We start from the raw sequence: 26,597 nt of genomic DNA on the forward strand, positions 1-26,597 counted from the left end.
CACCAAGAAGAGAAAGGACACCTCTTTGAAGACAGTAATGTCAGGATATTGGTCAGAAAAGACAAAAGGTTGGAGAGAAGAGTCAAAGATGACATTTTTTTGAAAGTGGAAAATCCTTCCCTGAACAGAGGTGTTGGTCTGAGACACTACTTACCAAAAACCTACAACACCATTTTAAACAGCCTCCCAAAACAGCTTAACAAATGACCTTCCACACCTGGACCCACCCCCTCCTGAAAAACCTTGAATCTCACACACAAGTCCACTTTCCCCCATCAGCAATAGAACTGAAGAAGTCTCTTGGGTGAGAAATGAAACTTTTTTAAAAGAGCAAAACTAGTCCAGTTGAACCTAGAAGAACGATGACCTGTGTAAATGAGAACTTACACAGACACCAACACTGTTTTGTTTTTTAATGGCACTTAAGATGAAGATTCTTTATTTGCCACAGGGTGCTTGCACAAGTCTTGAAAGTCTTAAAAAGTGTAGAAAAAAAGTTTTTCTCAGTCGAATTTTAGAGGATGCTCAAAGGCCCATTATCTGGTAAGATAAGAAATACATGAGGAAAGCATATAAAAATGAGGCTTACACTGTCGGGGGCCGACAGCAAGGGTATATCCCCGATATCCTTCAGTCCACTGCTGCATATACATTTTTCCATGATAATTGTTATACAACCGATATGAACTCAATTTGAGCTACATGGACCTGATAGTGGCAGAATAGTGGTCAGAGAACCAGTTTTTCCACCTAGTGAATGAAAATGACACCATATGAACTCTGGATGGTAGAGAGAAAATGGACATTTATAATACGATCAATATGAACCAAATTTTGTTTCAATCGGCTTGTTACCTCCGCAAAGGAGGTTATGTTTTTGCTGGCATTGGTTTGTCTGTTTGTCTGTCTGTCCATGTGCAAGATAACTCAAAAAGTTATCGATGGATTTGGATGAAAATTTCAGGAAATGTTGATACTGGCACAAGGAACAAATGATTAAATCTTGGTGGTGATCGGGGGGGGGGGGCATGGCACTGATCTGCCTTGGCGGAGGTCTGCGCTCTTTGAGTGTTTTTCTTGTTATTGCTTGATTTATGTCCAAAAAAACAGATTTTCAACTAAAGCCTCCCCATTTTGATGACTTCTAACACTCATGGTGAAGTTGAAATCGATAGGGTTCTTCCACCAGGGGTCCCCTATGTTGGTTATCAAGGAGAAGAAATCCAACCAAATCTATCTTCGTTACTGCATTCAAACAAAGCATATCCGGCAGTGGATCCAGCAGCAGTGTTCAGGGTAAAACCATATCCCCGAAACTCAATTTCAGGGATATAATGTTGAATTATTTTAACAGTTTGTACACAAACCTGTATATGTTAACGCTATTAAGAATTGGTTAAATTTGTTACTTTACTATACATCCATACATCCATCTATACATTCATACTTTTATTCCTCTGGCTGTGCTCTCCTGAAACTAATGTGTGATATCCATGCACTTTTGTGATTTTCATAGATTTTGAAAAGGTTTCTGTCAGTAAAACATTTTATTTTAACATTTTTTACAATTTACTGCAAATTATGCATTCATTCCTTTTTACATTTATTCAAATCAACTTTTCTACTACTTACAGGCATGCAAGTATAAAAGTACATAAAGTCAAGGTCTTGGGGAAAAATTATCAGTTTTGAAAAAGTCTGGAATTTTTCTTTGGATAAAGAACAAACAGCCTGTGTCAGTGTGTAGATCGCACATAGACATGCACCACCTGCATTTAAGCCATCACTAGAACAGGCAGGAACACACCACACACTGCAGACGAGGAGCAGTGGGGCTGCCATATCAAGCACCTGGGGAGCAAATTGGGGGTTGAATTCCTTGCTCAACGGCACATCAGCCAACAACCTTCTGCCAGTCTGGGGAATCGAACCAGCAACCCTTTGGTCATAAGCAGCTGTGGCCTAAAAGTACTCTTTCTCCTTACTCCTCTCAGTTCCACCTTTCTGCTTATTATATGACTCCCCTCCTGCCTTCATTTGTCATTAAAATGTCCAGACACAGGATGTGAGTGTGGAGGAGTTCAGCCTGTCAGCGATAAGGCCCAGAGAAGCAACATCCTTTAAGACTGAAACCATACTGTCCTTGCAGCAGAAGAAGCACTCCTTCTTTTTATGAGAATTCCTGATTGAGATTTGTATCTCTGAGGTCAAAGGTCATGACCTAATCTAGGGACTCCTGGAAGTTGGGTTATTCTGCTGCTCAAACAAAACAGTTTCATATACATACATTTACTTCTAAATATGTTTATCAGCTTTGATGAGGATGTGTTTGGAGACTCACGAGGCACGAGGGCCCACTGATCTGCCTTGGTGGAGGTCTGTGCTCTCCGGGTGCTTTTCTAGTTTTTTAATGTGTTGATCCAGTCCCACTGGATGCTCTACTTCCTACAAGGCAACTTTATTTCATCCTTTCATTTCACTCGAGGCATCATCTCTCTCTCTCTTGTTCTCACCCACCCACTAGTAAAGGTTTCCTGTTGTAAACATCTGCAACCACAAGTTTCTTAACTGCAAGTAGCATGTGACAAATTGTGGTTCATTTATGTCAGAGCTGTAAAGACGCCCCCTACAGACCAGAGGGCATTATGAGTGTTTGCATTGGCTGGTGGTTAATAATATTATTACATTTCTTTTGTAAAACAGCAGAACGCACCTTTTTAACATATATTTCAAAGATGTAAATGGATGCCATATTTAATTGCAGCGTCTTTGTTCTGTGTTGAAATCAGGAGAGCAGCTGTTCTGTGCTGGTCACAGGGGTCTGCTTCCAGTCTGGGACCCTCGGCCCCAGGGAGATGAGCTTCACTTTCAGGAGCTACGTGGACCAGGTCATGGTCAAAGTGACCGCTGGAGTTCCTGCACAGCTTAAACTAGTCAGTGGGCCCACACAGGTAGGACCAGGGTTTGACACAATCTGTAGATTTCTAAATCTGCTGTTATTTTCATCCCTTATGAATCCCTTAAGAATGTCACACTTCACTTTTTAAATCAACAGTTTTCTAATAATAAGCATTTTTATAAAGAAATAATTCTATATTGTTATTTACTCTTTAGTATGATGATAAACTATACAATAAATAATTCTGATACTAGTTTTTGCACAGGGATCATTTGTGGAAACGGTGACATGGCTGCCGAGCATCAGTATGATGGATCTGTAACAACCATGTCACATCCGTCCACTGCCACATTTTGTGTTTTTGTGTCAGCTGTTATTGTTTTAGATCCACAATACTAACATTTATGAATAAGAGGAGAATTAGCAATAATAAGTATATGAGTTTATTACTAATAAAGTACTGGTACTGACCAGATCATCATGGATAATGTCACGTCCGTCCACCAGCAAAAGTTTTCACATACGCGTGCTATTCAAAATCCAGTATTTCTGAAAATATAGCTTCCACTGTCAAATAATATCAGTAGTCTGTGCACAAATGGATTAGCATTATTTCAACACAGTTCTATGCATTTCTTACAACTTTTTTTTTGACAAAAATGGCCACTCATTTGACCACCTAAGTAAATTTTAGCCATTATGTTTTTTTTTTTCCTATGTAAGTCGTGACTCCCTGATCCTGTTGTTTGTTTTATGTATGCTTAACCATATTTGTAGTAAAATAAGAAAAATAAAGTTTAAAAAAAAAAGCTCTAAGACTACAGCTCAAATAGAAGGAATATGAAGTGATTCAGTGTATTAATATATTATAAATGACCCTCACAAAAAATATTACAAATTTTAATGAAACTACAGGAGCCTTTGTCCACATACACGAGTCATGAAAGAATGAAATGTATTGTACTTGATGAATTTAATTGAAAAAATGGATTCAAATATTCCATAAAATGAAAAACAGCTGCAAGAAATCTTTTCACAGGCTTTGTGGTCTTTACAGGCTGACTGTGGTTAGGTGTCATGTCGTTTTGCCATATTTTCATGGATAAAAACATCCCCCATATTTTTTCCCACAAGTGGCATGTTGATCATAACCTTCATTTAACTGTGTTTCAGCTTTTTATTTCCCCTCCACTAGTTTTGTGCTTTTGCTCTGTTGTGAGTGTCCAAAACTCAGACATTACGGTTACAGCACCTTTTGTTTCCCATCAGCCTTTGCAGGTGTTGAACAACCACAGCATCCCCACACCGTTCCTCGTCCAACTATGCGACAAGTGGGGAAATCCCTCTAGAGACCAGAGGGTGGTGGTCCATCTGAAGTCTTCACAACAGGCACTGAAGGTGAATTTGACAAAAAACAGACTAAGACCACATGAGGTTCGCAATCTGATTTAACCAGAAAAATGTAATGATTGTGTCATCTAAGGTGGCAGCAAATGTTACATCCCAACCTATGAATGCAGAGGGGAAAGCGTCCTTCATTGTCACCAGTGTCTGTGGACCAAAGTGAGTGATTCCTTTTTTTAAAGAATATAAAATACAGAATGATTTTATCTCTGTTTTTTGTCATGCTGCCCATAAGAAAAGGGATACGTCATCAGTGTTGTTACTGTCATGGAAGGTTTCTAGCACTCTGGACACAATGTGGATTAAAACACAGAAACCACTGAATCGGGGTTGAAGCAAGTATATTTTTTACATATATTTATAGATAGATGGTAGATAGATTAAACTATACATATAATTTGTGTGTGTGTTTGTATATCTGTATATGTAGAATAGAATAGAATAGAATAGAATAGAATAGAATAGAATGCCTTTATTGTCATTATACGTTTGTGCAACGAAATTAAATGAGACAACTTGCTTGTGGGGCATAGTGCAGAGCAGTTTAAAAGAAAAGAAAAAAAAGTATAAATATATATACAGAATAAAAACAAGCATGTCAATCAACCAAGAAGCAATAGAGATAAATATATATTGTACTTTGACCCTGGCTGGACACTAAGGATATATGTTAAATGTATATCCTCATATCCTTATTTGAGGTATTGTCACTGTAATGTGTTGAGTACCCAGTATGTGTGTGTGTGTGTCTATATATATATATATATATGTGTGTGTATATATATGTGTGTGTGTGTATGTATATATATATATGTATGTATATATATATGTGTGTGTATATATATGTATGTATATATATATATGTATGTATATGTGTATATATATATATATATATATATATATATATATATATATATATATATAACCAAACAAAAATGCAATTGCACAGCTAATTATGTAATAATACACACTTCTTGTTGTTTTTTCTCAGCAGGCACTACGTCAATTGTTTTGAAACCAAACATATATTGATGTCATAATCATACCTAACACTATTATCCATACCTTTTCAGAAACTTTTGCCCATATGAGTAATCAGGAAAGCAAACGTCAAAGAGTGTGTGATTTGCTGAATGCACTCGTCACACCAAAGGAGATTTCAAAAATAGTTGGAGTGTCCATAAAGACTGTTTAGAATGGAAAGAAGAGAATGACTATGAGCAAAACTATTACGAGAAAGTCTGGAAGATACTATTAAAGAAGAATGGGAGAAGTGGTCACCCGAATATTTGAGGAACACTTGCGCAAGTTTCAGGAAGTGTGTGAAGGCAGTTATTAAGAAAGAAGGAGGACACATAGAATAAAAACATTTTCTATTATGTACATTTTCTTGTGGCAAAAAAATTCTCATGACTTTCAATAAACTAATTGGTCATACACTGTCTTTCAATCCCTGCCTCAAAATATTGTAAATTTTGCTTCCCCACCCTGTGTGTGTGTGTGCGTGTGTGTGTGTATATATATATATATATATATATATATATATATATATATATATATATATATATATATATATATATATATATATAAAACTACATAATTAGCTGTTATTATTTATTATTATTATTTCTATTACTTTATTATTTCTTCTTCTTTATTATTTCCTGCTTGTTGTTTCTACTAGTACTTTCTAATGTGCAATTGCATGTTTGTTTTTTTTCACTACTGTTTTTTAGAGTGTTTCTTGTGTGTGTACATTTGGTGTCGTGCTGCTATTGGAACCTCAGTTTCCTGGGGGCTCTGCCCAAAGGGTCAATGAAGTTCTATAGAATAGAATAGAATAGAATAGAATAGAATAGAATAGAATAGAATAGAATAGAATAGAATAGAATGAGACAACAGACTGCCCCAGTTTGCTTGCTGCTGTTTACCAAGTACAGAAGTGTGATGGTTTTTAAAGCATTCGACTAAACAATAGGCTAATATCATGAAAGGTCAATTCTGTTTACTTTTCACTTATGCATGCATTATCTTTTTTTATAGTGAGGGCATATTGATCTCCACAGGTGGTTTGTTAAATGAAAACCTTAACATGTTGCAGTTTCCTTGTAATTCCCCTGCTGTTCCACTAGGGGGTACTATCAGCTGGCCTTTGAAGGCTCCTTGAACAGCAAACCCCTTCATGGTCCATTAGTGAACCTCACCGTCATGCCCGATCCCAACAAACCTGTCAGCCTGTCAGTGACGTATGACACCAATGCAGTGCTTCCTGCAGGGGGCGTCTTTCCAGGTTTGCCCTCACATTACATTACGTTCCAGTATGCCTCGCTTTTCCATCTCACACTTAACTAAGTGGAGCTGTTTGTGTGTGTTCAGTGTTTTCAGTCACCGTTGTGTCTGAAGAAGGAAGCCCAGTCACAGTTTTTAATAAAGCTGCTGCTGATATGCGGCTGTGGAAGGGGGTCCATTCAAGAAGACCACGTGAAGAGGTAAGTCTGGGATAATGAGGCCAGGTTGCACCAGAAAGGATTCTCTCTTTAAATCACTTTAACCCATAAAGACCCAAACATCCACCACCGACCAAAAGCATCTACTCATCTGAAATGTTTAAAATCCATTAATCCAGTCAAAACGTGTAAATAATTGGTGTAAAACACAGTTTGTCATCTTTTCATGGTCATCAGATATGACCCATTTGAACGTTCAGAGGCTCCATAGTGAACGTGGAAACACCGTCATCTTCTACAACATTGATACACCAGTAAAACCCATGGAGTTGGATCAATGACAGTGGATGGACACACTGGGTGTATGTTCAGTTAATGATACATTTTGTTGAAAAGTCACATTTATCCTTATTTTTTTCTCCTTTGATTTAATAAACTTTGAATTTACTCTGAGCTTTTATGAACATCAATATGATCAGTAAATTAAATATAGCAAAATACCTAATTCTCACTGAAAAATGCAGAGGAGTACATTATAATAAATAGTGATAAATCACTTGGGAAAGACTAAAAAAAATAATTTGGAAGTTATGACAAAAATAACTGTGGATCTTTAATGGTTAAATAAGTGTTCAACTTAAAATTATGTTGCACCAAAGTTTGAAAACTGTTAAAAATGGAGATAAAATGAGCACTTTCTAAAACCTCAGGTTAGTTTTTACCATAAACCAAGATTAAATTTGACTCTGCTGCACCAAATTGTTAAACACACAAAAATATGATCCAGCATTTACTTAAAATTGCTTTTATAAACTTGAAGAGGTTAAAGGACAGAAGCAACGTTTGCACCATTACTGGTTCAGCAAAGAAGACTCGACAACTGTTGAATGTGCTTTTTTCCATATTTTATGTTCTATTATTTATTATTTGAGTTCTTCTCAAATGAAAAGAAAAGCCTGTCATAAATAGGCTTAAAAATATTGCTTCTTTGACCACAATTTAATATATTTTGTTGGGAAATAGAGCAGTAAAAGGTCTGTGCCCTCTTCTATATCTGATACATTCTGACGACACAGAAATGTATTTTATTTACTATTTATTTACTCATATGTTTGAAAGGATTTTGCATTGGTTAAAAAGCCTCTCTATGCTGGTATCAGTTATATGTGGTGTTTAGATTTACATCAGTAAACTTGGATTTTATTAAACTGAGAATAATTTTAATTGTCTAAGATACAATAGTTATCCAGTTTTACAGATGGATTTGCTCATTGTAATAAAGGATCAAACATAAACCAATTCAAAAAAACTTATAAGAACATGTTTTTCATAAGATATAGGGATGAGGGTTATTAATTGTCACATATGTTCACTGTTGTTTATGTATGTATTTCTTTTAGTTATTATTTGTTTATTCGCCAGCACAACTAAGAAATGCATAAGTAAAAGAATATATATATTCTTTTATATTCACAACCTAGCTATTTCATGTCGAGACCTATTTTTGGTTATGTAGGGGGAAAAAAAATCTTTTTTTTAGATTAGTGACAAAATAATCTTAAATTCCAACGAAGCCATGCTTAAGCAGAGGGTTAAATGCTTTCTTTCAGAAATTTCCATTGGTTTAGCTCATTTGATTAATGAGTAATTTAAAAAAAAAAAAAAACATGTTTTTTGAGAAAAGTGAAATTCCCTACATAACCAGCACCATCTGATATTAAAATGCTTAAAAAAGCAATTCACACCAATTTTTCAGACAAAATTATTTTTATAATGATAAAAGGGTGTGTAAAAGGTCATAAAACAGAAATTGAAAACAGAAATATATGATTGAGATTTCCAATTATAGATGTGATAAGTGATGTTATTATTCATTCTTAGAGAACTTTCCAAGGGACTGAATTTAGTTTGTATAAAAAGTTCTGTAATTTTCTTGAAAATCCTTTTTTGGCAAAAATTTTACTGGATTTAGAAACTTAAGATGTTATACTATTGAACTACAAAAAGTTTGAAATCATTATCTCAATTCTAATTTTTTGATTCAAAGTCAACAGGCGCGTGACTTGACCCATATGTGTATTTATATGTGTGTATGTGTACTTGTATGTTGTGGGTATATGTATAAGTGTGTGTGTGTGTGTGTGTGTGTGTGTGTGTGTGTGTGTGTGTGTGTGTATAGATAAATAAATTTAGAAGAGTAATGTAAAAGGAAGAAGGACATATATATTATTAATAATATTTTATGGAGAGGGGGTGGGATGGAATAAATTGCTCTTCTTCCCGCCCCCTTTCAGGCATGTAAAAGGAACTATTGTGCTGTTCTTTCAAGATTGTTGTTATTGTAGATATTTGTGTTATTATGCATGTTTTGCTTGTTCGCATATATGTCAAATTTCATTGCATGTTCGGAATAAATCACTAAATCAGTCAATCAATCAAATCAATCAGTCAATTTGCCACATATCAAACCGCGTCTAAAAACCAACGCCTGTTTTCTTCATTTATTCTCGTGTGTAGGGGAAACTCATGAAATGTAATGAACCCATGGAGAATGAAGAGAAACACTGCATTCACTTCAGGTAAAATCATACTTTGTGTTTTTGTCTCACAGTGATCCAGGATGTTTAGTTGTTAAGTGTAAATAATGGTTTTGTGTTTTAAATTTCAGAAACAAAGACATTCCGGAGCAGTTGGGAAAGCACACCATCCAGTTTTCACTTATAGACCGAGAGAAAGAACTGCAGAGCAATCTGGTCAGTCCAATATTAAATCAGCCCCGTTAAACCTCCTGTTATTTCTGTTTAACCCATAAAGACCCAAACAGCCACTGGCGCCCAAAAGCATCTACTGATCTAAACCATTTAATAACTTCTGATCCACTAATTCTGTCAATACATGTAAATAATTGGTGTAAAATAGTTTGTTGTCTTTTCGTGGTCATTAGATATAACCCATTTGGACGTTCAGAGACTGCTTAGTTACTGTGGAAACACTGTCATCTTCTACAACGTTGATTCACCAGTAAAACCCATGAAGCTGGATCAATGACAGTGGATGGAAACACTTGTTTTTATGTTCAGTTACTGATATCTTTGCTGAAAAAGTAGCTCTTTCTTCAGGTTTCACTGTTTCTGATATAATAACCCTCAACTTTAATCTTAGCTTTAATGAACATCTACACGATCAGTAAATTAAATATAGGAAAATATGTGATTTACACTAAAAAAAACACAAACTAAAGAGGATAATATTACAATCGATGGTGATAAATCACTTACGAAAGGTTAATTATAGAGAAAAATTAATTTGGAAACTGCCACAAAAGTAGCTCTGGATCTTTATGGGTTAATGTTCGAAGATGAGTTCCGCATTATTGTTTTTTGTAATAAAAGTGTTTTCCTGGTCACGATCCTAACTCATGATTAATTTAAATAAACTTTATTGATCCATAAGGGAAATTACTTGGTCACAATAACTTAGTTGCAAACAAAAAACACAAGCAAAAAGCAAAAAAGAAAATAAGTGTGAAGAGATAAAAGCAATAAATATAAATACTCAAGACTCAAAACTCATCTTTTCAGAGCAGCCTGCCCACCATAAGTTTTACTCTCCATTTTACATCTTCATTTCTATATATCGTAATTATCCTTTTATCTATTTGTTTGCTTCTTCGTATTTTATGCATTGTCTGTTTTATGTTGTTGTACAGTGTCCTTGGGTGTCTTGAAAGGGACTTACAAATAAAATATTGTATTATTATTATTATTATTATTATTATTATTATTATTATTATTATTATTATTATTATTATTATTATTATTACACTGGGTTACAAAAATGTTTTTTGCAAGTTGTCTAGGTTTTTTCAACTGAATTAGGACCATTTTGCACCGCTAAATCCAAAAATGACATCTGTTTTTCTCAATCAGGCCAGGTTTTTTTGCTCATTTGATTTTGAAATATTTGATCTTCTCACAATCTGCGCCCAAACTTTATCTTGGTCACCAAGTTTAATACCAAAATAAGATTGGAAAGCACACTTTATGAAACTTGTGACTATTCCTGTTAGGTACAATGGTGTATTCACCGCAGATGTAGCAGAATACGTCAGGCTTATTTTTGCAAGATCTTCTACTCGAAGCCTGTAATATTAAAAAAAAAACATTAATCATAAATTGGCAAAAGTAAAATCTTCAGAACTCGTTTATCACAAGAAATATGAAATAATTTTGTATCATATGATGTGAAAATGCCCAAAAATGTAAGAAAAAATGTTAAAAAGCCAATATGTAGCATAGTTCAGAAAGTTGACCTGATTGAGCAAAATTAATGTGATTTTTGGATTCAGCACACCAAAATTATCCTAAATCAGCTCAAAAAACTTAAACAATGAATTTGTTGTTGACCAGTGTTATTATTATTATTATTATTATTATTATTATTATTATTATTATTATTATTAAATGGAATACATTAATAAAGCAGAAAAAGATACAAGTTTTGCATATGTACAAATTAACCCACTGCTGCGTTCTGTCCTCCAGATTATTATCGATGTGGTGGCAAATGACCCTGTCCAGCTGCGACCTGACGTTCAGCCGGCGACACCAGTGGTTTCTTACAGCACAGAAGTAGCCAACCGAACCCTGGTGGACGGTTTGACTCTGACTATAGTGGTGAGCTGATGACACAAGACCCACCTTGAAACACCCTCCACATTTCACTTCCCGTACACGCTTTCTAACGCTGCCTGATTGGTTCCAGGACCAGTATGGTAACCCAGCAGGGCAGAACCTGAATGGGAAAGTGCTGGTTTCTATAGAGAGCTCTAATGGAGGGTACAACTCCAGCCTCCCTTTGTTTGAAGGACGAACCCGCAGCCGACAGTTTGTGTTGTTAGATGGAAAAGCCCACATCTCTGTGAGTAATACTAGCTTTCAAAACACACCGTCGCCTTTTTTTTGTTTTGTTTTTGTTTTTTGTTTTTTTACAATCCATTTAAAGCAGTTGTACATTTAACGTCCACAGAAGCTAACCATCATGGAGAACAGCCCCGGAGAGAACGGCAGCATATACATCCTCCACTTTGAGCCTGTTCTTCAAATGGCTTCCATGAGTCTGGCTTCTTTTGAGCTTCCCTTCCACTTTTACAACGGTATGAAACAGAGTTCTCATGTTTTCATTGTCATTTGAGGACTGCATCAGTATTAGTAGGAATGGGTAGCGTTAAGATTTTACCTTATTCATACTGATTATTGTTAGGGTTACCGTTCAAATCAAGGTTCAAGGTGGCTTTATTAATACCTGTAGGTCAGTGGTTCCCAACCTTTTTTGGCTCGTGACCCCATTTTAACATCACAAATTTCTGGCAATCCCAGACATTCAAAACGGAGACATTTTTTTACTCAAATTTATTTGTTTTTGATCTTGTAATAGTTTGCTATACAGGTGTAGATTACTGCACAAAGTGAGAATTTGATTTTCCTTGGTCAGGATATGTACAGTCAGTCCAGCTTGGATTTACAAGGCTGTAAATTAATATTGGAAAAACAAGAACTCAAACTATGAATTATGAAAGAGCTGCAGCATCTGAAACCGACCACAATGAACATTTGACAGATAAACAGAACCACAGTGCTTCAGTTTCAGCTTCAGTTTGTTATGTCTTTTATGGATTGTGATTGTCTCTGTCAACTCAACATATATTTTTTATCAGTAATGTTTTTTTATTTTTATCAATTACTAGAAAATTCAGGTGACCCCATTTGATTTCCAGGCGACCCCACGTGAGGTCCCGACCCCAAGGTTGAAAAACACTGCCCGTAGGTAGATTTGTTCTGCCGTCTGGAGACGGTATCTCAAACACAAAAAACATTAAAACTAGGGATGCACCAATACCAGTATCAGGTATTGGGTCCAATACTCAGCGTGTGTACTTGTACTTGTACTTGTAAAAGTACTCCGATACAACTGCAGTGATACTGCTTACAGCAGCGTGACATTCGCAGTTTAGTGCCGCAGGTACGCAGCAGAGGAGTAATATCAGTAGTGTGGAGATTTTTCCAAATAAATGACGGTGACAAAAGTGACGTTAAAGACACAGACGGAAACGGACGGAGTATTCTGTCCGTCCTCTGCGTACATTCCATCCGTTTTCCAGGTACTCGCAGATGTGTACCAATACGGAGAATACCACCGGGTACCGTGGAGGTAGAGGATCTGTTCAAAGAGCGACTGTGAGTTAGAGAAAACCTACTGACAGATTTATGACATCTACACTCATCAGTATCAACATTAGTATCACATTAGTGTTACTTCTGTCATCTCCTTGTTTACTATTACTGACTTTCTTCTTCTTCTCTAAAAACATTACTCTTCTTTGAGGTATTTGTCCAGTATGGTTAATTAAGAGCAGCGCCCTCTGGTGGATTGATTGAGAAACATTCATTCCAATGCATTGGATGTCAGTAGCAGCACTGTGTTCCAGTCAGACTAATAACAACGACAATAGAGCACATTTTCAAAAGTACCAAAGAACTTTAATGGTATTATTAAGTACTCATATTGGTACTCGGTATCTGCAAGCACTCAAATGTAAGTACTTGTACTCGGTCTGTAAAAATGTGGTATCGGTGCATCCCTAATTAAAACCACAGGACACATATACTACAAACAAAAAGTTAAGGATATTTTTAATTTTTGGGCTTTTTTTCAGTTGGGACTCTTGCACAGTGCTTTTTACTTTTTTGTGTGTGAACTGAATTGAAACACTTTTTTTTTTTTTAATGATCAGTCATTGTTTTATTTACAAATGGCAAAAATGACAAAAAAAAAAAGAAGAAATATCCTTAACTTTTTGCTTGTAGTGTACAGGGGACAGATTAAAAATGGCACAGACAAAAACATGTACAGGTACTCCCAGCAGCTCGCTGATCATGATTAAAACAGACTAAAAAATAAAAGATAAAAACAGACTATAATAAATAAAAGCCATCAAATGCCAATGTAAAACCTGTAAAAAGTATGATAAAAACATCATGATATAATGATACAATGTAACAGAAGGGACAGTAGATAAATAAATGATAAATAAATTAAGACCACGTTAAAATAAGCCAGGACCCAAGAATTAAAGCAAAACAAAGTGCATCAAATGTTATTTAAAATAGAAATAACAGCAGGGACAAAACTGTAAGAAATAAGAATAGAATTATTATATCCCCGAAATCTAGTTCTGGAGATATAATGGTTTTACCCCGAATGACGCCACCACCAGATATCCTTTGTGTGAACATGATAACTCAGACAGATTTGTTAGATTTCTTCTCCTTGATAACCAACATAGTGGACCCCTAGTGGAAGAACCCTATCAATTTCAGCTTCTCTGTGAGTATTAGAAGTCATCCAAATGGGGGCGCTTTAAATGAAAATCAGTTTTTTGGACATAAATCAAGCAATAATATACTAACAGATAAAATGTGGTTCATATTGATCATCTTTCGCTACCGTCCAGAGTTCATATGGGATCATTTTCATTCACTAGGTGGAAAAATTGGTTCTGTGACCATTATTCTGCCACTATCAGGTCGATGTAGCTCAAATTGAGTTTATACCGATTGTCTAACAATTATCATGAATATATTTATATATAGCAGAGGACTGGGGGGATTTCGGGGACATACCCTTACTGTTGGACCCCGACAGCGTAAGCCTTATTTGATTTGATTTCCCCCAAGTTTTTAGCAACAGCATTGTTTTTGAAATACTCGCTATCACAGATTCTGACTTTATGATAGTAATGTGAAATGAAATATCAGAAATACTTAATTGCAGTAAAATAAAATTGTTGTGCATTGTTTTTAAGAATAATTGATGCTGGACTTCATTAGTATTTTGACAGTGTAGTAGTTCTTTAAATCTACCATCTCTGATCTATGAAACTAGGAATGACTGATCACATGATGCTCTGACCATTTCATATTTATGTTTATTAAAGGGGTCATATTTTGCTAAACCCACTTTTATTAGTCTTTGGTTCATTCATTTGTGTATTTGGACCCTAATAATTCATAAAGTTTGAATTTGAACCCTCCAGGTGCTGCAAAGCTATCTCTATATTCATTTTGGTAAATATCGAGTGGCTTTCTACAACTTGTTTTAATTCCTGCTTAATTTGTTACATCGATAACTAGTTACGTCACAACATTTGCACATATAAGGTCAAGACTTCTGGCGAACATTTCTCCGAGTACGACATAGTTTGTCAGCAGCAGTGGTTGTAGACCATACTGAAAATATGTCCAAACTTCAAGCTGGTTGCCTAAAATGTTCAGTTGTCAGTTGTATTAATGAACACAACCGGCTGAACGGGACAGAGCACAGTCAACAACCTGGAGGGGGCGGGGTCATGTGCATTTAAAGAGCCAGTGCTCAAAACGACCTGTCTCGTGTCATTCGTCAGAAATAGGTTGAAGATGGACCTGTGGAGTTGAATTAATGAAGAATTCAGACCCAAGCATAGCATTTACAGTTTATATAGACCACAGGGAAGTGGTTTAAAATGCATAATTCCATTTAAAAAAACAAAATATCACTCCTTTAACGGATCCACAGTAGGAAAAAAAACCTGTCTACCATTACTTTTAATCCTCAGGGTGGATTCTAGCTTAGCATTCATTTCATTAGCCTCATAGCATAATTGCCTACGCCATATTTTTGGCCAAATTGTAATATCTGCATAAAATGAATCTGCAGTGTTAGGAGAGTAAAGTTATATTGATTTCACAATTTGGCCAAAATAGGACTTGGACAGTTATGCTGGGATGCTAATGATTTAACACACTAATGCTAAACGTATGCTAGCAGCTTTTTATACATAACAATCACAAGGCAGATCAGTGAGTGTGATGTGTTTAACAGTCAAACTATGCATTTCTCTGCCTGATCTCCTCATTTTTCTGCCCAGGTCTATATAAGACTTGTGTTCTGTGTAATGGGCTTTATGCACAGCTCCACTACTTCCTAAACTTCAGGTGGCTACTTTATTTCCTGTCTTTCATTATTGGACACATTGATTAATCCAGGTTTGCCTACTTTTTTTTTTTTTTTTAACTTTATTTTTATTGTTTATTTTACAAAACAAGACAAACATGGGGGACATATGGGATACATCGACTATAATAAACCTTGTGACTGACAATTGTTTTTAGTAGTGTGACGCTGAAGTGGAAATTGTCCATTTCTTCCATTTATCACTGTTGACACTGTTCTTCTTCACTCCTCAGTCTATGAGTCAGAATCTCCATCTCAAATATTCCAATCACAGTTTGTATCCAGTCGTTAGTTATAGGTGGTTCTAATCTGCACCATTTTTTGGTAATAGCCTTTTCCAGGCTTTTCCAGCCTCTCTTCCCCATTAAATCTTTGTAAAGAGATGATATAATTTTGTATTTTTTAGAATGATATATTCCAATTATCATTTTTACAAGCTCATTGTTATTAGATTGCCTACTACTCTTTTTTGTTACTACTGATTAATTAGGCACATTGTCGGTGAACTCTCGTTGCCATTTCCTGGTCTGTGTGTTTGAGTTGCTCAGATCTGACCCAAACCCAGGTCTGTCATCTGGACTGAAAGTCACAACAACACATCACAGATGAATGTCTTATTGAGAAACATTTACCAGACGGCCGTTACGCTGCTTATAACACAGAGAAAACCTGTGCTCTGTTATTCTGTCTCCAGTGCCGTCACGAGAACTGTTAACGTTGGAGTTTATCAATACTGTAGTCTTTAGTTATTTGGCCCCGGGGCCCGTTTAGTACCAGGTGTCCCTTATCAGTATTTGCAAATGGGTCTTATTACTATTTGATCATTTCACTATATCAAGTTCAGGATTTGATCTTGTGCTGTTTGTCTGTTGTTTTAGATTCCAAGAACCAGCAGAGGATGTCTGAGCTGTCCAAGAAGAAGGATGAGCTCAAACATATTATTAATGTTCATCAAGATTTTTTCAACTCACGTAATGAATATAAGGATTTACTGACCAGTAAGACTTTATCTCTCTTTCTTTTAATACAACACTGTTTGCTGATTTTGTGTCTGGGTCTTCAATATTTTCTATTCTTCTAAGAGTATAAATGACTTTTTCAAGAAAATTGTCTCAATTCTCAAGAGGCTCCTAATACTGGAATCAATGATCGTCTCATCAGAATTACCAAAAGTCTAATCAGCTTTTAGAAGCTTTAGAAGAAGTTAAGTATTTCAGTGTTTAATTCTCTGTTCGATGGAGTAGTTTTACCTAAAAAATATGAGGGTCCAATGTGTTTTTGTGTGTGTTTTATGTTTTGCTTTCAAATGTGTTTTTAATTGAGTTATTCTTCTGTATCAGCTAAATACAACAGTGCATGTACTACAGAGGCCACCCAGAGAGAAGAGCTGAACAGGATGAACCTGAACATACCACAAACTGTATCTGTGAGAGGCTTTTTACATCAGCAGTTTATATTAATACATTTAGTTCACAAATTCAAAATTACATGTGCTTAACATTACGTGATTTTCTGTAGACCCAAGCCATTGACGGACTGATAACGGAGAAGAGAAACGAAGCTGAGAGGATAAGTCGTTTACCCAGAAGACAATGCTCCATCCGTGATCCGTTCCAAGGGCAGCAGGACGTTTTAGGGAAGGTAATGTCATAGGAAAGAAAAACCTCTCTGCTGGCAAAAACCCAGGAAATTAGGAGAAATTTATTTTTGTTAATGTGTTTATTGTTTTTTTTTTTTTTGTTGGTTTGTTTTTCCAACACACACATAAAACAGAAAAAAACAAGCTGGGAGTAGTCAAAAAGGTACCATATAAATGAGAGGCAAGGTTTTTATTGTTAACAAAAACTAACGAAATGACGAAAACTAGAATTGAAAAAACATTTTCGTTAACTGAAATAAATAAAAACTATAATTAAAAGAAAAAAACAATAACTAACAAACTGTATTGTGTGTTTACAAAACTAGCTAAAATATATAAAAATTATGGATAAACTTCCCTTCATTTTCATCTTTGTCAATGTCGGACTGATATGAAAGTGATTTATTTCGCTCAAGCAATTTTAGCTAGCGGCACCATATGATATTTAACGGTCCGTCACTTGTGGTTTCCAGTCGTCTTCTGGTCCCCACTCTACCTGGAAACATGGAGACTAAAGTTGGGAGAAAGCAGCAGAGTCCTGTCTGGGATTTAATTGAATACGACAGAGAAGAAGAGAAAAGATATGAAAAAAACTAAACTAAAACTAAGCATTTAGAAAAAAATGAAAACTAATAAAAAACTAGCAAACCTGCTCTAAAAACTAATTAAAACTAACTGAATTAGAGAAAAAAAAGTCAAAACTAAATAAAACTAAACTATAATGAAAAATCCAAAACTATTATAACCTTGATGAGAGGTACAATACACATTATGTAGTGTACAATACAATGAGAGTTTGGTGAAAACAAAAAAAAAAAAATTATTGATGGTTATTTTTTTAATTTATTTTATTTTGCTCATCACCAAATACATGGTGTGGAGCACAAACATGTCATAACAGAGAAATAATACACATTCAATAACAGCAAAATTAATAGAAAAAGAGGTAAAACCCTTTTCAAAAAGGCATCTAATTTATGGATTGTTTTTGGTTGTTCAGACTGAAGAAGCATTAAAAGTTTAAACATTGATGGATGCTTTGAGGATTTTGGCAAAAACTTTAGCCAAAATTCAACAACCTGTACATTAGTACATTCAAATAAAACATGGAATTCATCGCCTACACAAACATTACAGCACAAAGGACAGAATCTCAGCCTTTTTTCCAAACCTTTGTATCGTCCACTGACAAATGCACTTGTTATTATAGATATGTTCACATTAATAAAGTCAAGGAATGGTTTCCATATTCTTTCAAAGGCATTGGTCTTGTAGTGCATGAGATGGGTCAGAAAGTCCAGGGGTGTGTATTCCATTAATATCCTATGCCATTCCACAACTGAGGGGGCTTTACCCGAAATCTACTGCTTTAGAATCTATTTCCAAGCACAGACTGCCATAACGTTATAGAGTTTTTGCTAATATGCATCAGTTATAGAAGGTCCAGAAGCAGAGAAACCGTCTCAAGTTCAAGCTCTATTTCCAGAAGTTTTTGTATTTAAAATAACACATCATTCTAATATTTTTTTTATTTTAACACAAGACCCGGAGTAATTGTGATGCAGATGTACAGTATCTCATCACAGTGTTAAGGTTTATAGAGAATCTTTTTCGAACATTAGAAAACCACAATGTTGACATAGGACGCTTTCATTAGTAAAACTGGACGAAGCTGTCGCAGGTTTCATCGTTTGACCTTTGGTGTGCAGGTTGGACATCTGGCCTTGGTGGTGGAGGATGATGCTGCCTGGGTCATCTCCTGGCACATCAGCCGTTCCATGGATTGTGTCATTACGACGACAACGGCGGCAGCACAAATGATCTACAGGAACACGGGGGGCAGGCAGCAGGTCATGGCTCTAGACAGTGTTTACGTTTCAGGAGGCAGAAGGTGGGTTTGGGTGGTCATCTGACTTTAATCGAGTGGTTCCCAACCTTTTTTGGCTCGTGACCCCATATTAACATCACAAATTTGTGGCAACCCCAGACATTCAAAACTGAGACATTTTTTGGCTAAAATTAATTTGTTTTTGACCATGTAATAGTTTGCTGTACTATGTTGTAAATAAATGTTAATTTTAGATGACATTTAGTCTGTATAATGTATATTATTATGGACGGAGGCAGAAAAGCCAGGTGTAGATTACTGCACAAAGTGAGAATTTGATTTTCCTTGGTCAGGATATGTACAGTCAGTCCAGCTTGGATTTACAAGGCTTTGATTAATACTGAACAAACAAGAACTCAAACTATGAATTATGAAAGAGCTGCAGCATCTGAAACTGACCACAATGAACATTTGACAGATAAACAGAACCACAGTGCTTCAGTTTCAGCTTTACAGTTTGTCATGTCTTTTATGTGTGTGATTGTCTTTCTCAACTCACCATATATTTTTTATTAAGTTTTTTTTATCAATTATTAGAAATTTCAGGCGATCCCATTCGAATTCCAGGGGACCCCACATGAGGTCCCGACCCCAAGGTTGAAAAACACTACTTTAACCCTTTATAGGGCACTTATTGAAATACAAAAATTCAACCCAAGTTGAAACCTTAGTTACTGGACATCGTTGTCTACCTCCTCATCAGTTGGCGTGACAACAGTCTCCCTCCTTTTGCCATAAAACAGTGTTTTTTAACCGTGGGGTCGCCTGAAATTTCTAGTAATTGATAAAAAACAAAACAAAAATTGCAAATACGGTTTTGTCAAAGCGCTGGAACAGCAGTCATTCATAGATCTCATAGTAGCTCTGTCTCACACTGACTTCTTTTTAGAAAAAAGGGTTTATCAGTAAAGAAAAAAAAAAAAAAAAAAAAAAAACCTCTTGCCTTGAGACAACAGCTGCAACAAAGGCCTTCTCTATAAAAAGACCATCTATTGTATTATTGTCCTGAGGTTTCTTCCATGTTTTCCTCCTCATTAAATGTCTTGCTTATCCAAGTTGAAGGACTACAGATAAAGGATGTTTCTGTGCAGACTCTAAAGCTACTTCTATCAAATTAATGAGAAGACATCAGGCATCAATCAATCAGTCATTATTTATGCAGCTCCACATCATAATAAACGTTACCTCATGACACTTTACATTTAAAACTGGTCAAACCAGACTGTTAATAAGCTGTTAATAAAAGACTGTAAATTAAAATGACCGGACTTAAAGTTAGTTAATGATCCATTAATGTCCTGTAAATATCTTTTGTAGAACTAAGTAATGCCTGGATTATGCATCTGTTTGAGTAGAGTTTCCAGTTGCTTCAGTCTCTGTGCTACATTGTGAATTACTTGCAGACCACTACCACACATAAGGAACGGCCGGGCTCTGTTTGATCCCCCTGGGAACCCAGTGTTTGCAAGAGATCGCCTCATTTTCCCCAACCACCAGGAGAGCTGTGACATCGGTGAGACATTTCAGATGGTTTTCCCATGGTCGCTGTAAACATTTGCCTGGTCATTGTTTTTTGATTTTTTTGCAGATTTGTATGAGTCTTTTTTTTAAGTGTGCTGGTTTTTCTGGTTTCCAGAGATTTCCCAGGTCTCATTGTTCGCTGTTGTTGGGGTATTTCCTCTATACCCCCCCCCCACACACACACACACACATACATACACACTCTCCTGTTGGGTAAATGATTCCACCTGGGATCCAACATCACAGTGGTGATTTACTTGATTTACTGATGAGTGTCTTCAGAATCAGAATACTTTATTCATCCAAGGGGAAATTATTGGGTGTTACAGTCGCTCCATTCAAGGATAATAAAAAAGTGGCAGGAAACAGGGTTCTTTCGCAGGTCTTGAAAGCGTTAAAAAGTCTTGAATTTTGTGTGAAAGTCTTCATAAAGTATAGAGCGTTTGATTGATATGATTTCGCTAACCAGTTGGTACTGGAATGAATCTGGTCCTTGTTTGTGTGATATCCATGCACTTCTGTGATTTTCATATATTTGAAAATGTTTCTGTCTGTAAAAATTTACTGCAAATGATGCATTCATACATTTATTAAAATGAACTTTTCTACTATACACAACAGGTATAATCTCAACTGAAAAAGTAGGCACTAAGTATAAAAGCACATAAAGTCAAAGTCTTAGGGAAAAAAATAGCAGTTTTGAAAAGAAGTCTGAACCCTGGATTAAGTCTGGAGTTTTTATTTGGATAAAGAGCTAGTACCCTGAGGAAAGAAATGATCAGCACAGCAGAAAAAGAAAAAAAGAAACAAAGTTTAGGGCTGTCAGAATTAACATGCTAACGCAGATTAATCCATCATCATGATTAATCTGATTAAAAATTTTAATGCAATTAACCCATCTGCAGCTCAGAATGACTCTGAACATCTCTGCCAACACATCTGGGTCAGTTTGTCCAAGCAGAGTTAGCATCACGCCTGCGCAAATGGTCAGTTGATCCGGTAGTGACAGGCAGCAGAACCACCCCAGAAAGACAGAAGATACTAAACAGCACGTTGGTCCTCTGGATGGAAATATGAGGACTGAAAAAAAACAGACAGAACAGTGGTTTCAAGTTGTTGTGTTGAAACTGTTGAAGGTGTTTAATGAACATGTAAAGTGCATATATTTGTCCCCCTGATGAAGACCAGCAGTCTGAAATGTGTTGGGGCTCAGTGAGGCCTATTGAGACATACTATAATTAACAAAGGCATTTTAAAATTATTAGAGTGCCTTGGTTTTTGTATTTTTGTACGTTAAATCCATATATGTTCCTTTCTTTCTTAAGCCTGTTTGCTCATGCAAATGAAACGTGATTAATATAGTTTAAAAATGAATGATAGTTATATCAAGAGACTATGGAGACTATTTCAACAACACATAATCAGTAGTATATATATCCTACTATATAATGCATGTTCTGTGTCCGATCGATCGATGTTGCAGCACAGGAGGGCGTTTGTACGGATTTTCCTCAGCCTTCACAGGCTGAACTCACCAAATGAATAGAAACGTTACCTGACTATCTACTAGGCACAATTTTATGTCCGTATTCAAATGTTGTGAGGTATGCCGGGCGATTTTAGCCTCTCTCTACTTTGAATTCTTCATCCCTGCCGCCATACTCCATTTTCGGAAGTGGTTACGTTGCCATTCATGAAATTTCTGCTGCTAGCAGATGATGCTACAGTGTGAAGGCTGCAGTTCACTACCGCTGTATGAATTTCATCATGCTTGACAGGCCAAACAAATACATGCTCTTCCCATCATGCCTCACATGTTGGCTCAAATTATGACCTGCACAATGCATGATTAAATGGTAGTTTACAAAGGGATAGTGGTGGCAGACAAGTTCTATTTATCACGCTATCGTACAATGGCACCACGGGTACAATGCTGCTAGTGTGTGTGTGTACATATATATATATATATATATATATATATATATATATATATATATATATATATATATATATCTACCTACATAAATAAATAACGGCTAAAATTTGCTTAGAGGTCTTATTTATGTCTTTGTGCATAAGAAATCAACATAAGTGAATCCCCAAATGAACTTTGTGTGGTAAATGCAAGTTATGCAAATTTACAGGATTTCAGTTCTGTTCAACATGTTGATGGTCATATGAACTATGTTTTCAGCTCAAAAATGTCCAATTTCATCACAATTAATGCTATATTTTCATGTCACAAATGGCCAAGTTATATTTTAACTAAATTTACCTGAAAAACAAATATTCTATTCTTTTAAATTCTCCAGTTTTTCTTACAAGATTCTATCCTACATATCACATGTTTTATTTTTACACGTTCAATATGGAGTATGGTGCTGATCCATCCTGCTTATGTTACGCCAATACATACATGAAGAATGTCACACGTCACTTTTTAAATCAACAGTTTTCTAATAATAAGCATTTCAACAATTCTATATTGTTATTTACTCTTTAGTATGATGATAAACTATACAATAAATATTCTGATACTAGTTTTTGCACAGGGATCATTTGTGGAAACGGTGACATGACTGCTGAGCATCAGTATGATGGGATCTGTAACAACCATGTCACATCCGTCCACTGCCACATTTTGTGTTTTTGTGTCAGCTGTTATTGTTTTAGATCCACAATACTAACATTTATGAATAAGAGGATAATTAGCAATAGTAAGTATATGAGTTTATTCCTAATAAAGTACTGGTACTGACCAGATCATCATGGGTAATGTCACGTCCGTCCACCAGCAAAAGTTTTCACATACACGTGCTATTCAAAATCCAATATTTCTGAAAATGGAGCTTCCACTGTCAAATAATATCAGTAGTCTGTGCACAAATGGATTAGCATTATTTCAACACAGTTCTATGCATTTCTTACAACTTTTTTTTTGACAAAAATGGCCACTCATTTGACCCCCTAAGTAAATTTTAAATAAAGACACAATATGAGAACAAACATTACCAGTCAGACCTTATTCTCTTTAATTCTACAGTATTGTACATGAATGTGTGTCTTTTAAATCATGAGCAGTTTAATTGTGACTGTTTAGATTTGTTTCAGGGGGTCTGACAGTTTCCTGCTTGTGTTTCCTCTGCAGTGTTTAGAAATCTCCTTGGAGACACTATTTTGATGGATGACCTGGACTCTGCAAACCACTACAGACGGACAGTGAGTGAAGCTCTTGTCATACAGGGGTTGGACAAAATAATGGAAACGCCTTAAAAAATCAACAAAATATATTTAATATGGTGTAGGTCTGCCTTATGCGGCAATTAAAGCCTCAATTCTCCGAGGTATTGATTCATACAACTTGTGAATTGTTTCCAAAGGAATTTAAGCCATTCTTCAGTTAGAATAACCTCCAACTCTTTTAGAGACGATGGCGGTGGAAATCGACGTCTTACTTGAATCTCTAAAACTGACCAATAAATGCTCATAATGTTGAGGTCTGGGGACTGTGCCGGCCATACGAGATGCTCAACTTCATTAGAATGTTCCTCATGCCATTCTTTAACAATTCTACCTGTATGGATTGGGGCATTATCATCTTGAGGTGAAGGTGTTTCCATTATTTTGTCCAACCCCTGTATGTTAACTCGTCTGCTGCCGCTTGTGCTGATGAATGTGCTGTCGCCTTTAGCTGGTGCAGAACCACACGTCGTGTCCCACCATCCTAACCAGGCAGGGGGACCGATAGGTGCCAACGCCATTTGGGGGGGTTCGCAGAATAGAGCCCCCTCACCTCAGGGGTTAAACATGTTCGCAGCCCCATACCCCAGCAGTACTTCAGCCTTCAAGAACAGATAGGTGAGGTCTCAAACACAGATATGTTAGGTTTGTTTGTGCTCACAGTGTTATAATTTCTCTTTTCTTTCTATAATTTAGGACTGCTCATGCGCTACAGGTCAGCACTGCAGAACCGAGAAAGCACAAAACTCAAATGCGAACAGGTTTTAGCAGAAGAGGACACTCTAATTGTGAAGAAACGAGAAATGGAGGAGAAAATGGCTGAGCTGAAGGAAGTGGAGGAACAACTTGGTATGACGACAGAGTAAAGGAGGCTCCCAGATAGCAAATATTTTGGCAGTATTATGGCATACATTTGGCATTTTTGGCTTTCTTTAGGCATTATGAAAACCTTTAGGCTTAACTGTGGTATGATTAAGGTTATCCATAATAGATATGGAGGCACCAGCAGTATATGGCTGAGTTCTGGCATATGTGTGGTTAACCAAAAGACTGGGCAAAGAGCGGGATCGAGTACAGGGATGGTATAGGATGTTTATGGTAAGCCAGAAGATTGACTAAAGAGCGGCAACATCTTATTCCATATATGGACGTTTTTTTGGTTGTGTTTTGGCATATTTCTGTTAAGCCAAAACACTGCGCAAAGAGCAGTTATTTCTTCCCAGAAGAAAACCCCACTTCATTTTAAAAGCAGAATCAACTCAAATTTGGGGTGAATTCTGGACTCCTTTTGGCCTCTCTTTGGGTCAGTTTTGGCTACTTTTTGGCTGGATTCTGGGGATTTGGGGCTTTTCTGGGACAATTATGGCTATATTTTGGAAGTCCGCAATTAGTTTTGGGTGAATTTTGGCTTCCTTCTGGTTTGATTTTGGCTTGCCTATTTTGGGCCCACACATCTGCCCAGAACTTTGCCAAAATGGCATGCCAGATTTATGCCATAATGATTTTGCTATCTGGGCTGTTTGTGTTTTATTCTTCTGGTTTAATCCACGTCTAACTCTTCGGTGTCATTCTCCCTCTAGCCTCAACCTCAGTCAGAGCTTTAAAGAGGGTTTCCATGGACGCTGCTGGACCATCAGGCCTTTCCAAACGACCGAGGAGCACATCAAAATGACAGATGGATTCGATTTGATTTAGTCATTTATTCCGAACATGCAAAGAAATTTAACATATATGCACTAGCAAACCATACATAATACTGTAATACAAATGTTATGATGAAAACAACAAGCTGACCTTGTGAATGTTTTTATTTTAAGGGTTGTGTATTTCATTTTTGCATTACGTTTTATTTGTATTTGATGTTTTTTTTTTATTCGCTGTTTTTACATAATTCAAAATATGTTTATGATGTGTACTATTACACCTCAGAATTATTTTCTATAAAAGTGTGTCTTGTTGTACAGCTGTTTTGTGTGTGTGTGTTTTCCTTAACAAACATCAATGGGAGGAAATGGAATGTTTTGGTTCCAGACAGACACTGACAGGCCAGTTTTTACACACGGGATAATACGTGCCTTTTTAAACCCATAAAGACCCAAACAGCCACTCACGGCCAAAACCATTAACTGGTCTAAACTGTTTAATAACAATTGATCCACTAATTCTATCAATACATGCAAAAAAATTGTTATCAAATGCAGGTTTTCATCTTTTCATGGTCATCAGATATGACCCATTTGGATGTTCAGAGGCTCCGTAGTGATCGTGGAAACACCGTCATCTTCTACAGCATTGATTCACCAGTAAAACCCATGGAGCTGGATCAGTGACAATGGATGGAGACACTTGTTTTATGTTCCGTTATCGATATCTTTGTTGAAAAAGTCACTTTTTACTCCTTTTTCTCTATTTTGATATGATAACATTTAATCTGCTCTGAGTTTTCATGAAAATCTGAATAAAACATAGGAAATTAAATACAGGAAAATACATGATTTACAGTGAAAA

At 36.2% G+C, this 26,597-nt stretch overlaps 1 protein-coding gene and 1 pseudogene across 2 annotated transcripts in view; both read left to right on the forward strand.

Moving 5' to 3' along the window:
* smchd1 (structural maintenance of chromosomes flexible hinge domain containing 1) overlaps positions 1-26,597 on the forward strand; it is a 204,794-nt gene that overhangs the window by 53,337 nt on the left and 124,860 nt on the right. The gene's annotated exons all lie outside the window — the stretch shown is intronic.
* On the forward strand, positions 6,073-25,876 carry LOC115411197 (structural maintenance of chromosomes flexible hinge domain-containing protein 1-like; annotated as a pseudogene).

The sequence above is a fragment of the Sphaeramia orbicularis genome, chromosome 20 (assembly GCF_902148855.1).
Source record: "Sphaeramia orbicularis chromosome 20, fSphaOr1.1, whole genome shotgun sequence".
NCBI classification, from domain to species: domain Eukaryota; kingdom Metazoa; phylum Chordata; class Actinopteri; order Kurtiformes; family Apogonidae; genus Sphaeramia; species Sphaeramia orbicularis.